Source organism: Hyla sarda, unplaced genomic scaffold, assembly GCF_029499605.1.
Source record: "Hyla sarda isolate aHylSar1 unplaced genomic scaffold, aHylSar1.hap1 scaffold_270, whole genome shotgun sequence".
Lineage (NCBI taxonomy): Eukaryota > Metazoa > Chordata > Amphibia > Anura > Hylidae > Hyla > Hyla sarda.
In genome coordinates this window covers 116,955-141,225 of record NW_026609396.1, presented here as the reverse complement: position 1 = coordinate 141,225, position 24,271 = coordinate 116,955, and the positions used below count along the sequence as shown (strand labels likewise).

The following is a 24,271-nucleotide window of genomic DNA, read 5'->3' as shown; positions in this document are numbered from 1 at the left end:
TCGAATATGGCCTATGCCGCTCAACACTAATCCTAAGCCCAGTGTCACATGCAAGTAGGAGGAGTAAGAAGGGTTCCTGGCAAATCCGGGTTATGGATTGCATTTAAAAAGGCCCCGTGGGAGTGCAATGGGCCCCTGTCTTGCTGCTTAGCAATAATGGTATGGGTTTAGGTTCTGCTGTGTGTACTGGTGGTTGACTGCCCCCCAGCCCAGAGTGTGCATGGAAAATTGTCTGGCAGCCTCCCTGACAGCAAGCAGTGATAGTGCCCATGAAGGGCACCTTGTTGGGCCCGCCCATTTCACGGTTATCGCTTCTCGGCCTTTTGGCTAAGATCAAGTGTAGTATCTGTTCTTATCAGTTTTCATGCTGGTGGGGATGGGTGCTGCATGGAGGATGCAGGTGTACCAGGGCTTTCCGGGGCTGGTTCTGAGGAATCAGCTCGACGGCTGCCCCGATGTGACCTGTTCCCTCCGGGTCTCGCCATGAGGCTGAGAGGGTCTAGAGCCGAGGTACTTTTGTGCCTCGGGGAGTGGTGACCCCGAGGTGCCGAAACTCACTGGGAGAATAGGCTCACTGAGTTGAAGCACGGGCACCATAATCTCTTCACCTTGTGGCACTCACCTCTTGATTCCCGGCCTTCTGGCTAGGATCAGAGAAATTTTTATAGATCCGGCCGGATGTCCGGGCAGTATATCTGCACACATTCACTTATTTATTTATTTTTTGTCTCACTGTGTCACTTTTTGCGTGTTGTGTGTTCACAGGATTTGTCAGGATGCGGTAGCCCTTCTGGGTGTCCCTCCTGGCGGTCTAGGGGAGGTGTGTGTGGCCATTAGGTTCCGCACCTCCCTGCAAACACCCCGGGTACTCCTGCTTCGCAGGGTACCTACCGTAATCGGCTCTGCGGGCAGATACCTTGGCTAACGCCAAGGGGGATGCCGGGAGCATTTGTGGTCTCCTAGTAGCTTCGGCGAAAAGGGACATCGAACCTGGAACCTCGCAGGTACCTTTTGGTCCGGAGGCGAAGGGTAAGGTTTGTTGGGGGGCCTCTCTCCTATCGGAGAAGGGCTTGCGATAGACCGCATCCTTTGTGCACGTTTTTTTTAGTGTAACACGTTTGCACTTTTTCTTGCACTTTGGGTGAATCGAAAGCACGTTCCTCGGCTTTAGATAAAAAAAAAAAAAAAAAATCTGTTCTTATCAGTTTAATATCTGATACGTCCCCTATCTGGGGACCATATATTAAATGGATTTTTGAGAACGGGGGCCGATTTCGAAGCTTGCTTCCGTCGCCCTATGCATTGACCCGATATGGCAGTATCTTCGGGTACAGTGCACCACCCCCTTACAGGGTTAAAAAGAAAGATTCCTACTTTCATTGCTACCTGCTTGCTGGCTCGCCAGCTAGCCAGCCCTGTGGGCCTTGCTGCTGCTGCAGCCAAAAAACAAAAGGTGGTGCTGCTGCTGCTTCTGCTGCTTCTGCTTCTGCTTGTGTCTGGCCGCTGTTGGAGCGTCCAGGCACAGGACTTCTGCTGCTGCTGACTAAATGGCCTCCTTAATTGGATCATTTGAGTAGCCAGCACACCTGTGCAGGTAGGGCATGACATGATAGGCAGCTGCCTTGATAGCGGGTGGGTGCTGAATGTTCCTAATTGACAAAATAAGATTAATGCTTATGAAGAAATACAAAATCTCATCCCTTCCCCAATATCGCGCCACACCCCTACCCCTTAATTCCCTGGTTGAACTTGATGGACATATGTCTTTTTTCGACCGTACTAACTATGTAACTATGTAACATAACATGGGGGGGGGGGGGGGTCTCCTGGCTGTTCACACAGGTGTGTCATTGCTGTACATTGACCATGCATTGCTTCTGTGGTATTGCAAAGGCAAAGACAAATGCTTCCAGCCATCCATTGCACTAATGGATTGGTCATCAGCTGGCTGTCTATGTCCCGCATCAATATAGACCAAAGTACAGAGGGTTAGGCTATGCTATTGTGCACCTACCTGATGCATCAGAAGGTGCGAGGCCCTTGCTAAATTCTGTGCACAGACTTTGAGATCTATACTTTAGACTGTATCTAAACCTGCTCCAACATGGACTGACATTCTGGCCTACTTTCAGCCGATGCGACTTGTCTGTCGCTGAACAGTCGCTTTTTATGTATTCAGCACCTATGTATAATGTTGTAAAAATGCTCTAGAAGCTAAAGTCGCAGAAATGTCACACATATTTGGCCTGCAACTTTCTGTGCGACAAATTCAGACAGGAAAAATCAGTATAAATCCTTAGAAAATTATCCCCCAGTGTCTCCATCTGCTGGCGGTATTGAATAAGCATTGCTGCACTGATGGGGTATGCATTAGACGAAAAAAAAGAAGAAAAAGAAGAATAATACGCCCAGAAAAGAGGCGAAAAGGAGAAAAACGTAAAAAAACGTGAAAAAAAAGTAAGAGGAAGAGAAGGGAAAAAAAGGTGGAAATGGGTTTAAAAGTGATTTCGGCGGAGAAATATATATATATATATATATATATATATATATATATATATATATACGCGCACACACACACATATCTATAAACGTATTCTCCGTTGAGATATTGCAGCCGCTGCTGTGTCCAGGCCCAGGAGCCTTAGCACTGTGCTGTGATGTCACTCAATACCACTGACATCACTAGGTGTAAACAACATCTCTCCTTTGCTGTGTATGTGACTATGGAGCTGTTTGGTGATGTCGTCTATTATGGCCTTCATAGAAGCAACAGGAGATTGTTGCATCCATCTAGAACCCTCAGAACTACAGTGCTATGATGTCACTCACTTCCACAGGCCTTGCAGAGTGTAAACAACAACAACCCAGCTTTGTTGTGTATGTAACCATAGGGATTTGTGATGTCACCTAGAACCTTCACAGCAGCGACAGCTTTATGAGGAGCATCAGCACTGCTCTGCCTGAGCAGAACCATCACCGCCATAGGTTGTCAAATAACCCGGGTTTAACCCACACAGGTAAGTCCAATGGGGTGCAGGCATGTCCTCTATGCTTACAGCTTCCCGTGGGTGTTGGTTTGATACCGTTTGGGGACAGCCAAGGAGGCATCTGCAGGCAACAAAGGTAGGTGTGTGCTTGTGTGTGTGTTTCCTATGCAGATCCTAAGCCCAGTGTCACATGCAAGTAGGAGGAGTAAGAAGGGTTCCTGGCAAATCCGGGTTATGGATTGCATTTAAAAAGGCCCCGTGGGAGTGCAATGGGCCCCTGTCTTGCTGCTTAGCAATAATGGTATGGGTTTAGGTTCTGCTGTGTGTACTGGTGGTTGACTGCCCCCCAGCCCAGAGTGTGCATGGAAAATTGTCTGGCAGCCTCCCTGACAGCAAGCAGTGATAGTGCCCATGAAGGGCACCTTGTTGGGCCCGCCCCTTTCACGGTTATCGCTTCTCGGCCTTTTGGCTAAGATCAAGTGTAGTATCTGTTCTTATCAGTTTAATATCTGATACGTCCCCTATCTGGGGACCATATATTAAATGGATTTTTGAGAACGGGGGCCGATTTCGAAGCTTGCTTCCGTCGCCCTATGCATTGACCCGATATGGCAGTATCTTCGGGTACAGTGCACCACCCCCTTACAGGGTTAAAAAGAAAGATTCCTACTTTCATTGCTACCTGCTTGCTGGCTAGCCAGCTAGCCAGCCCTGTGGGCCTTGCTGCTGCTGCAGCCAAAAAACAAAAGGTGGTGCTGCTGCTGCTGCTTCTGCTTCTGCTTCTGCTTCTGCTTGTGTCTGGCCGCTGTTGGAGCGTCCAGGCACAGGACTTCTGCTGCTGCTGACTAAATGGCCTCCTTAATTGGATCATTTGAGTAGCCAGCACACCTGTGCAGGTAGGGCATGACATGATAGGCAGCTGCCTTGATAGCGGGTGGGTGCTGAATGTTCCTAATTGACAAAATAAGATTAATGCTTATGAAGAAATATAAAATCTCATCCCTTCCCCAATATCGCGCCACACCCCTACCCCTTAATTCCCTGGTTGAACTTGATGGACATATGTCTTTTTTCGACCGTACTAACTATGTAACTATGTAACATAACATGGGGGTGGGGGGGGTCTCCTGGCTGTTCACACAGGTGTGTCATTGCTGTACATTGACCATGCATTGCTTCTGTGGTATTGCAAAGGCAAAGACAAATGCTTCCAGCCATCCATTGCACTAATGGATTGGTCATCAGCTGGCTGTCTATGTCCCGCATCAATATAGACCAAAGTACAGAGGGTTAGGCTATGCTATTGTGCACCTACCTGATGCATCAGAAGGTGCGAGGCCCTTGCTAAATTCTGTGCACAGACTTTGAGATCTATACTTTAGACTGTATCTAAACCTGCTCCAACATGGACTGACATTCTGGCCTACTTTCAGCCGATGCGACTTGTCTGTCGCTGAACAGTCGCTTTTTATGTATTCAGCACCTATGTATAATGTTGTAAAAATGCTCTAGAAGCTAAAGTCGCAGAAATGTCACACATATTTGGCCTGCAACTTTCTGTGCGACAAATTCAGACAGGAAAAATCAGTATAAATCCTTAGAAAATTATCCCCCAGTGTCTCCATCTGCTGGCGGTATTGAATAAGCATTGCTGCACTGATGGGGTATGCATTAGACGAAAAAAAAGAAGAAAAAGAAGAATAATACGCCCAGAAAAGAGGCGAAAAGGAGAAAAACGTAAAAAAACGTGAAAAAAAAGTAAGAGGAAGAGAAGGGAAAAAAAGGTGGAAATGGGTTTAAAAGTGATTTCGGCGGAGAATATATATATATATATATATATATATATATATATATACGCGCACACACACACATATATATAAACGTATTCTCCGTTGAGATATTGCAGCCGCTGCTGTGTCCAGGCCCAGGAGCCTTAGCACTGTGCTGTGATGTCACTCAATACCACTGACATCACTAGGTGTAAACAACATCTCTCCTTTGCTGTGTATGTGACTATGGAGCTGTTTGGTGATGTCGTCTATTATGGCCTTCATAGAAGCAACAGGAGATTTTATAACAAGACAGGAGGCTCGCATTATATGCATTGTTCTTCTTTACTGCAGACATATAGCAGCCCATAAACAGTTAAATTCCACAAGAAAAAACTTTACACACAATGTGAAACGTACAGGTGTGACCACCTAACTTGCTAGATAAATGTAACCAATGAGAATACAGGATCCCATATATAAGGTTCAGGTAAAGCATATTCTTCCTCTTCTTTGCTGCTTGCAGCCAGATAAGTATCACTGTGTACATTCAATTTTATAACATACAATTATATATTCTAGTAGATATTTTCCTTCCATTACTACTGTATTCTCTGTCTATCTATCTTTCCTGTCTTACGCCATTACTATCCCTTGTCCGGCTGCGGGTATAGATTTAAACATTCATTTTTATTTTCTTTATCTTAACTTTCCGGTTAATTTGACTATACATTACCTTTGTCGTGCGCTCTTGTGGTCCCGCTACTCTCCGGCGGCCATTAATACATCGCGCACCTCCTCAGTTTCCCCTGTACGAGACTGCTTCTAAGTCTCGCGAGAACTCGGCGCAAGTGGTTCTCACTTGCTGCGCTCGAGCCGTTCCTGTCAGACGCGCGCTGCTCGCCTGACAGGAATCCTCCCTGTGACACTTCTCCTCACAATAGTGATATACTGTCTTTAGAATAATAATTTTTACTTTATTCTCGGGGGTTTCTGTCTTATCTTGTCCTTTTTAGGACTACAGTATTACAATTTACTTATATATATTTAATTAATTATTTCCTGGATATTCACATATATTAATTTCAACATATATTAATTTTGGAAATAATTATACTAAGTGCCCTACTATTTCACTATGTCTACTGAACAGCAAAAGTCCTCTAATTCTGACATTATTATCAATGACCAACTACAATTATTGGTGGACCATTCAGTCTCTAGATCTGTGCACACTGCCGTTAATAATGCCATGGCAGCGGTTCAAGAAACCATTGCAGACTCTGTAGCCAGAGCGATATCTCAATCTTCAGCACAACTGGCACACCAATCCCTGAGTTCCCATAGTCATACAAAAAAGAGACTTTCTTCCCATGATGACCTATTACCTAAAAAACATAGAAAAACTATTTTCAAAGAAAAAGGTCAAAATGATGATGATAATCTGCTTAAAAAGTGCAGTCATACTGATGTTACCACACAACATCCAGGACCCTCTACCCGGGAGGAGTATAATGATACACGGGTTAATATTACATCTGATATACCTATATCTGAGGAATATGTTTACGATGAAACCTATGAATATTATAATGGAGAACGAGATGATGGGGAACTTGTTGATGACTCCGATTTTACGGATGGAAATGACCCCTCATACTTACCTACTGAAATTGAGGGTGATGTTTATTGTGATGACAGTACACCTTCTAGTTCTAAGGTGGTAGATAGTCAAGGCATTCCTTACTGTGATCCCTCCCAAATAGTTCACCCCAGATCCGGAGAGTGGACCCCATCTGCTGAGGTAGACAAATTTATTTGTCTCTGGCTACGTAAAAACATGGACAATAAAGCCAGGAATAAACTTAGGGCCGAGTGCCCACGTCCCACTTTATCCACAGCTTCCTCAGCTACTCCCGATATTGATCCTATTTTATCTAGATTCATACAAAAATCGGGAAAAAATCCTATTAAAGGAATTGACCGCAGTTTTAAACTGTGTCAGGATAAGTTCTTAGATTTACTGGGCCCATTGACTTGTATTATGGAAATGTCCGAAAAGGCATTTAAAACTGGCAACCCTATTAACAATGACTCCCTTAGGGGATGGATACAAAGGACTATTTGCTTGTTCGGTAGCATAAATGAGGCCTTCTGTATAGAGAGAAGACGATCTATTTTATTAAAATTAGACCCACAGCTAACCTATTTGGCTCCCACTCCTACATCCACGGATGTGGATAATCACCTTTTCGGTGACAATTTTATCAAAGAAATTTCTAAGTACGTGGGCTTATTTTCCACACTGGACAAAGCCCAGGTGTCATTGAAAAAAGTCTTTCCCACTAGGGTTTTTGGAAGGGCCGGGAGAAACAGGGGTCGTTTTCCCGGCCGTCACACTCAATTCAGAGCACAATATAGAGGCCCCGCTTACACAGACAGAGCTGCCTATTCCATCCCCCCTCCCCAACCACAACCTCAACCCCAAACCTTTTTCCCTTATCGAGGTCGAACATGGAGACCAAGGGGACAAAGATTCAACACCCGTTCCAGACCAACAGGTAAGTGCACAATTAACAACTTCTTTCCTTCCCCCAGTGGGCGGAAGACTCCTACATTTTTCCCATTTTTGGGAAAGGATATCTTCCGACCAATGGATTATCAATACAACAAAGGGTTATCTGATAGAATTCATTACTATTCCATCTCAAACTCTTCCTCCTCCTCCCATTCATTTTTCTGTGGAGGATCAAAATCTTATAGAATTGGAAATAAAAGACCTTCTGACCAAACAAGCCATTATTCAGGTACCCCTAAATTTTCCAGGTTATGTAAGCAATCTTTTTCTAGTGAAAAAGAAGGATGCTGGCTATCGCCCAGTAATAAATTTAAAAACATTAAACAATTTAGTAATATATCGCCATTTCAAGATGGAGGGCATCCATCTTCTAAGAGACATGTTATGGGAAAACGATTGGATGATAAAAGTCGATCTAAAAGATGCTTACCTCACGGTACCAATTCATCCTATTTCCCAACCGTTTCTTCAATTTGTTTGGAAAGGGAACAAATGGCAGTTCACTTGTCTTCCCTTCGGCCTTTCATCGGCCCCTTGGTGTTTCACCAAATTGATGAAACCAATAATAGCACTATTACGATCCAGAGGTGTTCGTCTCATAATTTATTTGGACGACATTCTCATTATGGCAAGTTCATACCAATTAGCCATTCTCCATATGAATTGGACTCTGGATCTGTTATCAAATCTCGGATTCTTAATAAACCAAGACAAATCCATTCTTGTTCCTTCTCAGGAAATGGAATTTCTGGGTTTCTTGATCAATTCTCAGACGGCTCTATTGAGCCTTCCATTGAAGAAATTGAAGACGATTCGCAGGGAAATTCGATCATTACTCAACAAAAACCTAATTTCTCTTCGAGCCATAGCTCGAATTGTGGGTCTCTTATCTGCATCAATTCAGGCCATCTTTCCGGCCCCGTTACACTATCGAGCTCTTCAACGTCTAAAAATTCAGCACTTGAGAGAAGGCTTGGGATACTCAGACGAGATCCAACTATCTTCAGAAGCGAAGGAAGAGTTAATTTGGTGGCTGCACCATATCCAGGAATGGAATGGGAAGACCATTTTCAACCCCCTGCCAGATCTAATTCTGGAATCAGACGCAAGCCTAACTGGATGGGGAGCTCGTTGTGGCCACCTATCCACGGGTGGCAAATGGTCCATCCAGGAATCTCAAATCCACATCAATTGTCTGGAATTGATGGCCGGATTCTTTGCCCTCAAGAGTTTTGTGGGGGACAGAACCCATTGTTGTATACTTTTACGCATGGACAATATTTCAGCGGTCCAATATATCAATCGTTTAGGAGGAACGAATTCCCCTATGTTGGCGAGCATTGCCAAAGACCTATGGCATTTTTGTTTGGACAGGGAGATCATTCTCAAAGCAGAGTACATCCCGGGCCTTTCCAATATAATAGCCGATTGGAATTCCCGCTATCTCAAGGATTACAGCGATTGGAGATTAGATCCTTCTATATTTCACCAACTTCATCTTTTGTGGGGTCCTCTATACTTGGACCTGTTCGCTTCCAGACTGAATCGTCAGATTCAAAGATTCTTCAGTTGGCGCCCGGATCCCGAATCATTAGGGACAGATGCTCTCATACAAATTTGGCCAAATCAGAGACTATATGCGTTTCCCCCCTTCATTCTGATCCCCAGGTTACTTTTCCAGATCTCAATTCAGAAAGCTTCGGTAGTACTAATAACTCCGTGGTGGCCATCACAACCTTGGTTCCCCCAAATATTGGGGATGTTAATAGATTATCCAAGGATCTTACCCAATCTCAACAATTTGTTGTTAGACCCCCTAGGGAATCCACATCCACTGATTGTGTCGCAACAACTTCAACTTGTAGCTTGGTTAATTTCAGGCCAATCCCCTCGGAGTACGTACTTTCTCAATCAACTAGAGACATTTTATCAGAAGCATGGGCTCCAGGCACCAGGATCGCTTATAGATCAGCCTGGAGACTTTGGTCTGATTGGTGCCTACAACGGGATCTGGATCCCATATCGGCACCTATTCCCTGTATCTTGAATTATCTATCGGCTTCTTTTGATTCAGGAAAAGCGTATCGTACGTTGAACCTGTACCGATCAGCCATATCTTTCTATCACTCTCCAGTAAATACTCTCCCCATTGGGAAACATCCGATTGTATGTAAACTTCTAAAAGGCATGCGTTTTAAACGTCCACCCACTCCCAAATATCAATCTACTTGGGATGTCAATTTAATTTTAGAATTATTTAATTCGTGGCAAGATAATGATACTCTTTCGTTAAAACTTCTGTCTTTTAAATTAACTACGTTACTCTGTCTAATATCCATTAAAAGGATTTCTGATGTCAGAATTCTTGATGTATCTCAAAGACAATTCTCCCCTCAAGGAGTTATCTTCTTTATATATAAAAGGACAAAAACTAATATTCGTCAGGTGTTTTATCCATCCTTTCCTCATAACGACAAACTTTGTGTAGTCAAATGTCTTCAAGCATATGAGACTAGAACTTTAACACTTCGACATTCTGCTTGTTCTCAATTACTCATTTCCTTCTGTAAACCTCATTTACCTGTTTCTTCTGCAACTCTAGCTAGATGGGTCAGAAACGTCATGTGTATGGCTGGTATCGATACTTCGGTATTTGGGGCTCATTCTGTTAGAGGAGCAGTATCCACTAAAATAATTCAAACAGGTGGCTCTTTATCAGACCTTCTGAAGGCAGCTAATTGGTCTTCAGATTCAACTTTTAAAACCTTTTATTATAGACCTGATTCCCATATATCTATGTCATTACTATAATTGATTATTATTTTTTGTTTGTTGAATATAATTCGATAACTTTAAACATGCATATAATGCGAGCCTCCTGTCTTGTTATAAAATTGGGGATTTTCCTAGTATTATGACGGAAAATATGGATTTTATAAAAGACAGGAGGCGAGCATTATCCCTCCCTCTACCACCCTTCTAACTATTATATTTTGATATATTTCAGCTTATTAATCAACCAGGGATGTCGACCTACGTTCTTCAATTTATATTCTTTTGGATGATGACCTCTTTCCTCTCTCAAGTTTTCCTCCAATTACATCATTGAAGGAGTCCAAATTGTATACAACCCTATTCAGTCATTCTACAGTTTTTCGAAGTTACAGAAAATTTTTCAGTTGGACCTTACTTATTGGACTTTATGTTGAACTTATCTATCCGCACAAAGAAGAGGAAGAATATGCTTTACCTGAACCTTATATATGGGATCCTGTATTCTCATTGGTTACATTTATCTAGCAAGTTAGGTGGTCACACCTGTACGTTTCACATTGTGTGTAAAGTTTTTTCTTGTGGAATTTAACTGTTTATGGGCTGCTATATGTCTGCAGTAAAGAAGAACAATGCATATAATGCTCGCCTCCTGTCTTCTATAAAATCCATATTTTCCGTCATAATACTAGGAAAATCCCCAATTGTTGCATCCATCTAGAACCCTCAGAACTACAGTGCTATGATGTCACTCACTTCCACAGGCCTTGCAGAGTGTAAACAACAACAACCCAGCTTTGTTGTGTATGTAACCATAGGGATTTGTGATGTCACCTAGAACCTTCACAGCAGCGACAGCTTTATGAGGAGCATCAGCACTGCTCTGCCTGAGCAGAACCATCACCGCCATAGGTTGTCAAATAACCCGGGTTTAACCCACACAGGTAAGTCCAATGGGGTGCAGGCATGTCCTCTATGCTTACAGCTTCCCGTGGGTGTTGGTTTGATACCGTTTGGGGACAGCCAAGGAGGCATCTGCAGGCAACAAAGGTAGGTGTGTGCTTGTGTGTGTGTTTCCTATGCAGATCCTAAGCCCAGTGTCACATGCAAGTAGGAGGAGTAAGAAGGGTTCCTGGCAAATCCGGGTTATGGATTGCATTTAAAAAGGCCCCGTGGGAGTGCAATGGGCCCCTGTCTTGCTGCTTAGCAATAATGGTATGGGTTTAGGTTCTGCTGTGTGTACTGGTGGTTGACTGCCCCCCAGCCCAGAGTGTGCATGGAAAATTGTCTGGCAGCCTCCCTGACAGCAAGCAGTGATAGTGCCCATGAAGGGCACCTTGTTGGGCCCGCCCCTTTCACGGTTATCGCTTCTCGGCCTTTTGGCTAAGATCAAGTGTAGTATCTGTTCTTATCAGTTTAATATCTGATACGTCCCCTATCTGGGGACCATATATTAAATGGATTTTTGAGAACGGGGGCCGATTTCGAAGCTTGCTTCCGTCGCCCTATGCATTGACCCGATATGGCAGTATCTTCGGGTACAGTGCACCACCCCCTTACAGGGTTAAAAAGAAAGATTCCTACTTCCATTGCTACCTGCTTGCTGGCTAGCCAGCTAGCCAGCCCTGTGGGCCTTGCTGCTGCTGCAGCCAAAAAACAAAAGGTGGTGCTGCTGCTGCTTCTGCTGCTGCTTCTGCTGCTTCTGCTTCTGCTTGTGTATGGCCGCTGTTGAGCGTCCAGGCACAGGACTTCTGCTGCTGCTGACTAAATGGCCTCCTTAATTGGATCATTTGAGTAGCCAGCACACCTGTGCAGGTAGGGCATGACATGATAGGCAGCTGCCTTGATAGCGGGTGGGTGCTGAATGTTCCTAATTGACAAAATAAGATTAATGCTTATGAAGAAATATAAAATCTCATCCCTTCCCCAATATCGCGCCACACCCCTACCCCTTAATTCCCTGGTTGAACTTGATGGACATATGTCTTTTTTCGACCGTACTAACTATGTAACTATGTAACATAACATGGGGGGGGGGGGGTCTCCTGGCTGTTCACACAGGTGTGTCATTGCTGTACATTGACCATGCATTGCTTCTGTGGTATTGCAAAGGCAAAGACAAATGCTTCCAGCCATCCATTGCACTAATGGATTGGTCATCAGCTGGCTGTCTATGTCCCGCATCAATATAGACCAAAGTACAGAGGGTTAGGCTATGCTATTGTGCACCTACCTGATGCATCAGAAGGTGCGAGGCCCTTGCTAAATTCTGTGCACAGACTTTGAGATCTATACTTTAGACTGTATCTAAACCTGCTCCAACATGGACTGACATTCTGGCCTACTTTCAGCCGATGCGACTTGTCTGTCGCTGAACAGTCGCTTTTTATGTATTCAGCACCTATGTATAATGTTGTAAAAATGCTCTAGAAGCTAAAGTCGCAGAAATGTCACACATATTTGGCCTGCAACTTTCTGTGCGACAAATTCAGACAGGAAAAATCAGTATAAATCCTTAGAAAATTATCCCCCAGTGTCTCCATCTGCTGGCGGTATTGAATAAGCATTGCTGCACTGATGGGGTATGCATTAGACGAAAAAAAAGAAGAAAAAGAAGAATAATACGCCCAGAAAAGAGGCGAAAAGGAGAAAAACGTAAAAAAACGTGAAAAAAAAGTAAGAGGAAGAGAAGGGAAAAAAAGGTGGAAATGGGTTTAAAAGTGATTTCGGCGGAGAAATATATATATATATATATATATATATATATATATATATATATACGCGCACACACACACATATATATAAACGTATTCTCCGTTGAGATATTGCAGCCGCTGCTGTGTCCAGGCCCAGGAGCCTTAGCACTGTGCTGTGATGTCACTCAATACCACTGACATCACTAGGTGTAAACAACATCTCTCCTTTGCTGTGTATGTGACTATGGAGCTGTTTGGTGATGTCGTCTATTATGGCCTTCATAGAAGCAACAGGAGATTGTTGCATCCATCTAGAACCCTCAGAACTACAGTGCTATGATGTCACTCACTTCCACAGGCCTTGCAGAGTGTAAACAACAACAAACCAGCTTTGTTGTGTATGTAACCATAGGGATTTGTGATGTCACCTAGAACCTTCACAGCAGCGACAGCTTTATGAGGAGCATCAGCACTGCTCTGCCTGAGCAGAACCATCACCGCCATAGGTTGTCAAATAACCCGGGTTTAACCCACACAGGTAAGTCCAATGGGGTGCAGGCATGTCCTCTATGCTTACAGCTTCCCGTGGGTGTTGGTTTGATACCGTTTGGGGACAGCCAAGGAGGCATCTGCAGGCAACAAAGGTAGGTGTGTGCTTGTGTGTGTGTTTCCTATGCAGATCCTAAGCCCAGTGTCACATGCAAGTAGGAGGAGTAAGAAGGGTTCCTGGCAAATCCGGGTTATGGATTGCATTTAAAAAGGCCCCGTGGGAGTGCAATGGGCCCCTGTCTTGCTGCTTAGCAATAATGGTATGGGTTTAGGTTCTGCTGTGTGTACTGGTGGTTGACTGCCCCCCAGCCCAGAGTGTGCATGGAAAATTGTCTGGCAGCCTCCCTGACAGCAAGCAGTGATAGTGCCCATGAAGGGCACCTTGTTGGGCCCGCCCCTTTCACGGTTATCGCTTCTCGGCCTTTTGGCTAAGATCAAGTGTAGTATCTGTTCTTATCAGTTTAATATCTGATACGTCCCCTATCTGGGGACCATATATTAAATGGATTTTTGAGAACGGGGGCCGATTTCGAAGCTTGCTTCCGTCGCCCTATGCATTGACCCGATATGGCAGTATCTTCGGGTACAGTGCACCACCCCCTTACAGGGTTAAAAAGAAAGATTCCTACTTTCATTGCTACCTGCTTGCTGGCTAGCCAGCTAGCCAGCCCTGTGGGCCTTGCTGCTGCTGCAGCCAAAAAACAAAAGGTGGTGCTGCTGCTGCTTCTGCTGCTTCTGCTTGTGTCTGGCCGCTGTTGGAGCGTCCAGGCACAGGACTTCTGCTGCTGCTGACTAAATGGCCTCCTTAATTGGATCATTTGAGTAGCCAGCACACCTGTGCAGGTAGGGCATGACATGATAGGCAGCTGCCTTGATAGCGGGTGGGTGCTGAATGTTCCTAATTGACAAAATAAGATTAATGCTTATGAAGAAATATAAAATCTCATCCCTTCCCCAATATCGCGCCACACCCCTACCCCTTAATTCCCTGGTTGAACTTGATGGACATATGTCTTTTTTCGACCGTACTAACTATGTAACTATGTAACATAACATGGGGGGGGGGGGTCTCCTGGCTGTTCACACAGGTGTGTCATTGCTGTACATTGACCATGCATTGCTTCTGTGGTATTGCAAAGGCAAAGACAAATGCTTCCAGCCATCCATTGCACTAATGGATTGGTCATCAGCTGGCTGTCTATGTCCCGCATCAATATAGACCAAAGTACAGAGGGTTAGGCTATGCTATTGTGCACCTACCTGATGCATCAGAAGGTGCGAGGCCCTTGCTAAATTCTGTGCACAGACTTTGAGATCTATACTTTAGACTGTATCTAAACCTGCTCCAACATGGACTGACATTCTGGCCTACTTTCAGCCGATGCGACTTGTCTGTCGCTGAACAGTCGCTTTTTATGTATTCAGCACCTATGTATAATGTTGTAAAAATGCTCTAGAAGCTAAAGTCGCAGAAATGTCACACATATTTGGCCTGCAACTTTCTGTGCGACAAATTCAGACAGGAAAAATCAGTATAAATCCTTAGAAAATTATCCCCCAGTGTCTCCATCTGCTGGCGGTATTGAATAAGCATTGCTGCACTGATGGGGTATGCATTAGACGAAAAAAAAGAAGAAAAAGAAGAATAATACGCCCAGAAAAGAGGCGAAAAGGAGAAAAACGTAAAAAAACGTGAAAAAAAAGTAAGAGGAAGAGAAGGGAAAAAAAGGTGGAAATGGGTTTAAAAGTGATTTCGGCGGAGAAATATATATATATATATATATATATATATATATATATATATATATACGCGCACACACACACATATATATAAACGTATTCTCCGTTGAGATATTGCAGCCGCTGCTGTGTCCAGGCCCAGGAGCCTTAGCACTGTGCTGTGATGTCACTCAATACCACTGACATCACTAGGTGTAAACAACATCTCTCCTTTGCTGTGTATGTGACTATGGAGCTGTTTGGTGATGTCGTCTATTATGGCCTTCATAGAAGCAACAGGAGATTGTTGCATCCATCTAGAACCCTCAGAACTACAGTGCTATGATGTCACTCACTTCCACAGGCCTTGCAGAGTGTAAACAACAACAACCCAGCTTTGTTGTGTATGTAACCATAGGGATTTGTGATGTCACCTAGAACCTTCACAGCAGCGACAGCTTTATGAGGAGCATCAGCACTGCTCTGCCTGAGCAGAACCATCACCGCCATAGGTTGTCAAATAACCCGGGTTTAACCCACACAGGTAAGTCCAATGGGGTGCAGGCATGTCCTCTATGCTTACAGCTTCCCGTGGGTGTTGGTTTGATACCGTTTGGGGACAGCCAAGGAGGCATCTGCAGGCAACAAAGGTAGGTGTGTGCTTGTGTGTGTGTTTCCTATGCAGATCCTAAGCCCAGTGTCACATGCAAGTAGGAGGAGTAAGAAGGGTTCCTGGCAAATCCGGGTTATGGATTGCATTTAAAAAGGCCCCGTGGGAGTGCAATGGGCCCCTGTCTTGCTGCTTAGCAATAATGGTATGGGTTTAGGTTCTGCTGTGTGTACTGGTGGTTGACTGCCCCCCAGCCCAGAGTGTGCATGGAAAATTGTCTGGCAGCCTCCCTGACAGCAAGCAGTGATAGTGCCCATGAAGGGCACCTTGTTGGGCCCGCCCCTTTCACGGTTATCGCTTCTCGGCCTTTTGGCTAAGATCAAGTGTAGTTCTGCTCACTTGGTCTGGCCAGAGGGTGTCTGGGGTACCCGGCTCCTTTGCCTGGGGGGATCGTCCTTCTTAACGGAGGGACTTCACCCCCCTGCTGCTATTAGGGAGCCGGCTTAGTCCCCAGACAACGGGGAGCGATCACCACCACCTACCTGCTTACAGTGGGGGAGGTGTTTATCCTGATGGACATGGCTGGATCAAGTGGAGCATCATCAGAAGGCATCCCTGAGTATGCTAAGCTCAGAAATGGAGTTCGGATTTCCTTATTGGATACCTGCAAGAGAGGAAAAGGATTAGGTTTCGTGGTCGAGGAGATCTTATTCAAGTTGCTGGAAATTAAGAAGGAACAAATCCTGTCTATGCTTGAATTCCCAAGAAATGGACACTACGATGTTATATTGGCTTCTGAAGAGGACTTTAATTTTTTTTGCAGCAAGTACCAGCAAAAGAAGGCCAATCCAGTTTTGGAGGGTGTGGAGGTGACCCCGCATTTTCCGAACCAGGAGAAAATATTGACGGTACGGATGTATAGCCCATATATACTGGAAAAAGACATTGAGACTTTTCTTTCTAGATTCTGTGACAATATTCTGTCAAAGGGAAAAGTCCTGAACCAATATGGCCTATGGACTACAAAATGGAAATTTAAAGTTAAATTTAAAAAGGAACCTGACGGTAAAGTGATTTATCCACCTGGGCGATTCAAAATTGGATCGGTCAATGGTGACTTGTTCTATTCAGGGATGGAGGAATTTTGCCGTAAATGTAAACAATACGGGCACGGGAAAGACCTATGTACTCACTCATGGTGCTATAAGTGCCAGGAGGGAGGTCATGAAGCAGACACCTGCAACAACAACAAAAAAAAGAAGTGTCATCTGTGCGGTGAGGAAGATCACCTGGTAAATGTATGTCCCAAGAAACAAACAACGAAAAAGGAAACAGCAGCTAAAAGGAGTAGGGAAGAAGAAGAAATTGGAGAACCTGAGTTGGAGGAAGTTCCAGCCAGAAAAGTGGCTGAAGAAAAGAAAAAGAAAGAAGAGGTTTATGTACCAATGGAATTTGGAGGTGTTTTGGATGGCATGTTGGAAAATATGCCAAAAAAGGAAAGAAGACCATTTGATATGGATTTAATGGAACTAAGGTCGAAATATGAAAATCGGTACGAGGAAGCTAGAGACAAAGTGTATTTTTCATTTCAAGCTGATATGGACAGATTTTTGGACACTTATAAAGTTCCATCTTGGTTGGGACTTCCGGTAAAAAGACAGATGATAAGAGGAACGATAAACCGTGGAATGATAGATTTCCTAATGGTATATGCCTGGAGAAATGGAATGTCTCTCTGATTAATTACTGGTGAAAGCAATGTTTGTTTGTTATTGTAAATGTGTGTTTTTTTTTTCTGGTTAAATCTTTTTTATTGATTTTATTTTGTGGTCATTAGTGTTAAGAAGAAATAAAAAAATGGGTTACCTGATGATGAGCAACAATCGAGTTCAAATAAGATCTTGGAACTCTGATTGAGTTTCTGAGGGCTAACTTAAAAAAAAAAAAAAATCTGTTCTTATCAGTTTAATATCTGATACGTCCCCTATCTGGGGACCATATATTAAATGGATTTTTGAGAACGGGGGCCGATTTCGAAGCTTGCTTCCGTCGCCCTATGCATTGACCCGATATGGCAGTATCTTCGGGTACAGTGCACCACCCCCTTACAGGGTTAAAAAGAAAGATTCCTACTTTCATTGCTACCTGCTTGCTGGCTAGCCAGCTAGCCAGCCCTGTGGGCCTTGCTGCTGCTGCAGCCAAAAAACAAAAGGTGGTGCTGCTGCTGCTTCTGCTGCTTCTGCTTCTGCTTGTGTCTGGCCGCTGTTGGAGCGTCCAGGCACAGGACTTCTGCTGCTGACTAAATGGCCTCCTTAATTGGATCATTTGAGTAGCCAGCACACCTGTGCAGGTAGGGCATGACATGATAGGCAGCTGCCTTGATAGCGGGTGGGTGCTGAATGTTCCTAATTGACAAAATAAGATTAATGCTTATGAAGAAATATAAAATCTCATCCCTTCCCCAATATCGCGCCACACCCCTACCCCTTAATTCCCTGGTTGAACTTGATGGACATATGTCTTTTTTCGACCGTACTAACTATGTAACTATGTAACATAACATGGGGGGGGGGGGGGGTCTCCTGGCTGTTCACACAGGTGTGTCATTGCTGTACATTGACCATGCATTGCTTCTGTGGTATTGCAAAGGCAAAGACAAATGCTTCCAGCCATCCATTGCACTAATGGATTGGTCATCAGCTGGCTGTCTATGTCCCGCATCAATATAGACCAAAGTACAGAGGGTTAGGCTATGCTATTGTGCACCTACCTGATGCATCAGAAGGTGCGAGGCCCTTGCTAAATTCTGTGCACAGACTTTGAGATCTATACTTTAGACTGTATCTAAACCTGCTCCAACATGGACTGACATTCTGGCCTACTTTCAGCCGATGCGACTTGTCTGTCGCTGAACAGTCGCTTTTTATGTATTCAGCACCTATGTATAATGTTGTAAAAATGCTCTAGAAGCTAAAGTCGCAGAAATGTCACACATATTTGGCCTGCAACTTTCTGTGCGACAAATTCAGACAGGAAAAATCAGTATAAATCCTTAGAAAATTATCCCCCAGTGTCTCCATCTGCTGGCGGTATTGAATAAGCATTGCTGCACTGATGGGGTATGCATTAGACGAAAAAAAAGAAGAAAAAGAAGAATAATACGCCCAGAAAAGAGGCGAAAAGGAGAAAAACGTAAAAAAACGTGAAAAAAAAGTAAGAGGAAGAGAAGGGAAAAAAAGGTGGAAATGGGTTTAAAAGTGATTTCGGCGGAGAAATATATATATATATATATATATATATATATATATATATATATATATACGCGCACACACACACATATATATAAACGTATTCTCCGTTGAGATATTGCAGCCGCTGCTGTGTCCAGGCCCAGGAGCCTTAGCACTGTGCTGTGATGTCACTCAATACCACTGACATCACTAGGTGTAAACAACATCTCTCCTTTGCTGTGTATGTGACTATGGAGCTGTTTGGTGATGTCGTCTATTATGGCCTTCATAGAAGCAACAGGAGATTGTTGCATCCATCTAGAACCCTCAGAACTACAGTGCTATGATGTCACTCACTTCCACAGGCCTTGCAGAGTGTAAACAACAACAACCCAGCTTTGTTGTGTATGTAACCATAGGGATTTGTGATGTCACCTAGAACCTTCACAGCAGCGACAGCTTTATGAGGAGCATCAGCACTGCTCTGCCTGAGCAGAACCATCACCGCCATAGGTTGTCAAATAACCCGGGTTTAACCCACACAGGTAAGTCCAATGGGGTGCAGGCATGTCCTCTATGCTTACAGCTTCCCGTGGGTGTTGGTTTGATACCGTTTGGGGACAGCCAAGGAGGCATCTGCAGGCAACAAAGGTAGGTGTGTGCTTGTGTGTGTGTTTCCTATGCAGATCCTAAGCCCAGTGTCACATGCAAGTAGGAGGAGTAAGAAGGGTTCCTGGCAAATCCGGGTTATGGATTGCATTTAAAAAGGCCCCGTGGGAGTGCAATGGGCCCCTGTCTTGCTGCTTAGCAATAATGGTATGGGTTTAGGTTCTGCTGTGTGTACTGGTGGTTGACTGCCCCCCAGCCCAGAGTGTGCATGGAAAATTGTCTGGCAGCCTCCCTGACAGCAAGCAGTGATAGTGCCCATGAAGGGCACCTTGTTGGGCCCGCCCCTTTCACGGTTATCGCTTCTCAGCCTTTTGGCTAAGATCAAGTGTAGTATCTGTTCTTATCAGTTTAATATCTGATACGTCCCCTATCTGGGGACCATATATTAAATGGATTTTTGAGAACGGGGGCCGATTTCGAAGCTTGCTTCCGTCGCCCTATGCATTGACCCGATATGGCAGTATCTTCGGGTACAGTGCACCACCCCCTTACAGGGTTAAAAAGAAAGATTCCTACTTTCATTGCTACCTGCTTGCTGGCTAGCCAGCTAGCCAGCCCTGTGGGCCTTGCTGCTGCTGCAGCCAAAAAACAAAAGGTGGTGCTGCTTCTGCTGCTTCTGCTTCTGCTTGTGTCTGGCCGCTGTTGGAGCGTCCAGGCACAGGACTTCTGCTGCTGCTGACTAAATGGCCTCCTTAATTGGATCATTTGAGTAGCCAGCACACCTGTGCAGGTAGGGCATGACATGATAGGCAGCTGCCTTGATAGCGGGTGGGTGCTGAATGTTCCTAATTGACAAAATAAGATTAATGCTTATGAAGAAATATAAAATCTCATCCCTTCCCCAATATCGCGCCACACCCCTACCCCTTAATTCCCTGGTTGAACTTGATGGACATATGTCTTTTTTCGACCGTACTAACTATGTAACTATGTAACATAACATGGGGGGGGGGAGGGTCTCCTGGCTGTTCACACAGGTGTGTCATTGCTGTACATTGACCATGCATTGCTTCTGTGGTATTGCAAAGGCAAAGACAAATGCTTCCAGCCATCCATTGCACTAATGGATTGGTCATCAGCTGGCTGTCTATGTCCCGCATCAATATAGACCAAAGTACAGAGGGTTAGGCTATGCTATTGTGCACCTACCTGATGCATCAGAAGGTGCGAGGCCCTTGCTAAATTCTGTGCACAGACTTTGAGATCTATACTTTAGACTGTATCTAAACCTGCTCCAACATGGACTGACATTCTGGCCTACTTTCAGCCGATGCGACTTGTCTGTCGCTGAACAGTCGCTTTTTATGTATTCAGCACCTATGTATAATGTTGTAAAAATGCTCTAGAAGCTAAAGTCGCAGAAATGTCACACATATTTGGCCTGCAACTTTCTGTGCGACAAATTCAGACAGGAAAAATCAGTATAAATCCTTAGAAAATTATCCCCCAGTGTCTCCATCTGCTGGCGGTATTGAATAAGCATTGCTGCACTGATGGGGTATGCATTAGACGAAAAAAAAGAAGAAAAAGAAGAATAATACGCCCAGAAAAGAGGCGAAAAGGAGAAAAACGTAAAAAAACGTGAAAAAAAAGTAAGAGGAAGAGAAGGGAAAAAAAGGTGGAAATGGGTTTAAAAGTGATTTCGGCGGAGAAATATATATATATATATATACGCGCACACACACACATATATATAAACGTATTCTCCGTTGAGATATTGCAGCCGCTGCTGTGTCCAGGCCCAGGAGCCTTAGCACTGTGCTGTGATGTCACTCAATACCACTGACATCACTAGGTGTAAACAACATCTCTCCTTTGCTGTGTATGTGACTATGGAGCTGTTTGGTGATGTCGTCTATTATGGCCTTCATAGAAGCAACAGGAGATTGTTGCATCCATCTAGAACCCTCAGAACTACAGTGCTATGATGTCACTCACTTCCACAGGCCTTGCAGAGTGTAAACAACAACAACCCAGCTTTGTTGTGTATGTAACCATAGGGATTTGTGATGTCACCTAGAACCTTCACAGCAGCGACAGCTTTATGAGGAGCATCAGCACTGCTCTGCCTGAGCAGAACCATCACCGCCATAGGTTGTCAAATAACCTGGGTTTAACCCACACAGGTAAGTCCAATGGGGTGCAGGCATGTCCTCTATGCTTACAGCTTCCCGTGGGTGTTGGTTTGATACCGTTTGGGGACAGCCAAGGAGGCATCTGCAGGCAACAAAGGTAGGTGTGTGCTTGTGTGTGTGTTTCCTATGCAGATCCTAAGCCCAGTGTCACATGCAAGTAGGAGGAGTAAGAAGGGTTCCTGGCAAATCCGGGTTATGGATTGCATTTAAAAAGGCCCCGTGGGAGTGCAATGGGCCCCTGTCTTGCTGCTTAGCAATAATGGTATGGGTTTAGGTTCTGCTGTGTGTACTGGTGGTTGACTGCCCCCCAGCCCAGAGTGTGCATGGAAAATTGTCTGGCAGCCTCCCTGACAGCAAGCAGTGATAGTGCCCATGAAGGGCACCTTGTTGGGCCCGCCCCTTTCACGGTTATCGCTTCTCGGCCTTTTGGCTAAGATCAAGTGTAGTATCTGTTCTTATCAGTTTAATATCTGATACGTCCCCTATCTGGGGACCATATATTAAATGGATTTTTGAGAACGGGGGCCGATTTCGAAGCTTGCTTCCGTCGCCCTATGCATTGACCCGATATGGCAGTATCTTCGGGTACAGTGCACCACCCCCTTACAGGGTTAAAAAGAAAGATTCCTACTTTCATTGCTACCTGCTTGCTGGCTAGCCAGCTAGCCAGCCCTGTGGGCCTTGCTGCTGCTGCAGCCAAAAAACAAAAGGTGGTGCTGCTGCTGCTTCTGCTGCTTCTGCTTCTGCTTGTGTCTGGCCGCTGTTGGAGCGTCCAGGCACAGGACTTCTGCTGCTGCTGACTAAATGGCCTCCTTAATTGGATCATTTGAGTAGCCAGCACACCTGTGCAGGTAGGGCATGACATGATAGGCAGCTGCCTTGATAGCAGCTGCCTTGATAGCGGGTGGGTGCTGAATGTTCCTAATTGACAAAATAAGATTAATGCTTATGAAGAAATATAAAATCTCATCCCTTCCCCAATATCGCGCCACACCCCTACCCCTTAATTCCCTGGTTGAACTTGATGGACATATGTCTTTTTTCGACCGTACTAACTATGTAACTATGTAACATAACATGGGGGGGGGGAGGGTCTCCTGGCTGTTCACACAGGTGTGTCATTGCTGTACATTGACCATGCATTGCTTCTGTGGTATTGCAAAGGCAAAGACAAATGCTTCCAGCCATCCATTGCACTAATGGATTGGTCATCAGCTGGCTGTCTATGTCCCGCATCAATATAGACCAAAGTACAGAGGGTTAGGCTATGCTATTGTGCACCTACCTGATGCATCAGAAGGTGCGAGGCCCTTGCTAAATTCTGTGCACAGACTTTGAGATCTATACTTTAGACTGTATCTAAACCTGCTCCAACATGGACTGACATTCTGGCCTACTTTCAGCCGATGCGACTTGTCTGTCGCTGAACAGTCGCTTTTTATGTATTCAGCACCTATGTATAATGTTGTAAAAATGCTCTAGAAGCTAAAGTCGCAGAAATGTCACACATATTTGGCCTGCAACTTTCTGTGCGACAAATTCAGACAGGAAAAATCAGTATAAATCCTTAGAAAATTATCCCCCAGTGTCTCCATCTGCTGGCGGTATTGAATAAGCATTGCTGCACTGATGGGGTATGCATTAGACGAAAAAAAAGAAGAAAAAGAAGAATAATACGCCCAGAAAAGAGGCGAAAAGGAGAAAAACGTAAAAAAACGTGAAAAAAAAGTAAGAGGAAGAGAAGGGAAAAAAAGGTGGAAATGGGTTTAAAAGTGATTTCGGCGGAGAAATATATATATATATATATCTATATATATATATATACGCGCACACACACACATATATATAAACGTATTCTCCGTTGAGATATTGCAGCCGCTGCTGTGTCCAGGCCCAGGAGCCTTAGCACTGTGCTGTGATGTCACTCAATACCACTGACATCACTAGGTGTAAACAACATCTCTCCTTTGCTGTGTATGTGACTATGGAGCTGTTTGGTGATGTCGTCTATTATGGCCTTCATAGAAGCAACAGGAGATTGTTGCATCCATCTAGAACCCTCAGAACTACAGTGCTATGATGTCACTCACTTCCACAGGCCTTGCAGAGTGTAAACAACAACAACCCAGCTTTGTTGTGTATGTAACCATAGGGATTTGTGATGTCACCTAGAACCTTCACAGCAGCGACAGCTTTATGAGGAGCATCAGCACTGCTCTGCCTGAGCAGAACCATCACCGCCATAGGTTGTCAAATAACCCGGGTTTAACCCACACAGGTAAGTCCAATGGGGTGCAGGCATGTCCTCTATGCTTACAGCTTCCCGTGGGTGTTGGTTTGATACCGTTTGGGGACAGCCAAGGAGGCATCTGCAGGCAACAAAGGTAGGTGTGTGCTTGTGTGTGTGTTTCCTATGCAGATCCTAAGCCCAGTGTCACATGCAAGTAGGAGGAGTAAGAAGGGTTCCTGGCAAATCCGGGTTATGGATTGCATTTAAAAAGGCCCCGTGGGAGTGCAATGGGCCCCTGTCTTGCTGCTTAGCAATAATGGTATGGGT

General features: G+C 44.6%; 7 non-coding genes and 1 pseudogene across 7 annotated transcripts; all 8 read left to right on the top strand.

Moving 5' to 3' along the window:
• Positions 1-307: 307 nt before the first annotated feature.
• On the top strand, positions 308-467 carry LOC130325111 (U2 spliceosomal RNA; annotated as a pseudogene).
• A 693-nt stretch (positions 468-1,160) lies between these two features.
• LOC130325101 (U2 spliceosomal RNA) lies at positions 1,161-1,344 on the top strand. Its single transcript, XR_008869978.1, has one exon. It is a non-coding gene; the product is annotated as a U2 spliceosomal RNA (small nuclear RNA).
• Positions 1,345-3,436: 2,092 nt separating this feature from the next.
• LOC130325147 (U2 spliceosomal RNA) lies at positions 3,437-3,627 on the top strand. Its single transcript, XR_008870012.1, has one exon. It is a non-coding gene; the product is annotated as a U2 spliceosomal RNA (small nuclear RNA).
• A 7,842-nt stretch (positions 3,628-11,469) lies between these two features.
• On the top strand, positions 11,470-11,660 carry LOC130325146 (U2 spliceosomal RNA). Its single transcript, XR_008870011.1, has one exon. It is a non-coding gene; the product is annotated as a U2 spliceosomal RNA (small nuclear RNA).
• Positions 11,661-13,759: 2,099 nt separating this feature from the next.
• Positions 13,760-13,950, top strand: LOC130325145 (U2 spliceosomal RNA). The gene has a single exon (XR_008870010.1). It is a non-coding gene; the product is annotated as a U2 spliceosomal RNA (small nuclear RNA).
• A 3,642-nt stretch (positions 13,951-17,592) lies between these two features.
• On the top strand, positions 17,593-17,783 carry LOC130325090 (U2 spliceosomal RNA). Its single transcript, XR_008869969.1, has one exon. It is a non-coding gene; the product is annotated as a U2 spliceosomal RNA (small nuclear RNA).
• Positions 17,784-19,874: 2,091 nt separating this feature from the next.
• Positions 19,875-20,065, top strand: LOC130325072 (U2 spliceosomal RNA). Its single transcript, XR_008869953.1, has one exon. It is a non-coding gene; the product is annotated as a U2 spliceosomal RNA (small nuclear RNA).
• A 2,059-nt stretch (positions 20,066-22,124) lies between these two features.
• Positions 22,125-22,315, top strand: LOC130325143 (U2 spliceosomal RNA). Its single transcript, XR_008870008.1, has one exon. It is a non-coding gene; the product is annotated as a U2 spliceosomal RNA (small nuclear RNA).
• Positions 22,316-24,271: the final 1,956 nt, after the last annotated feature.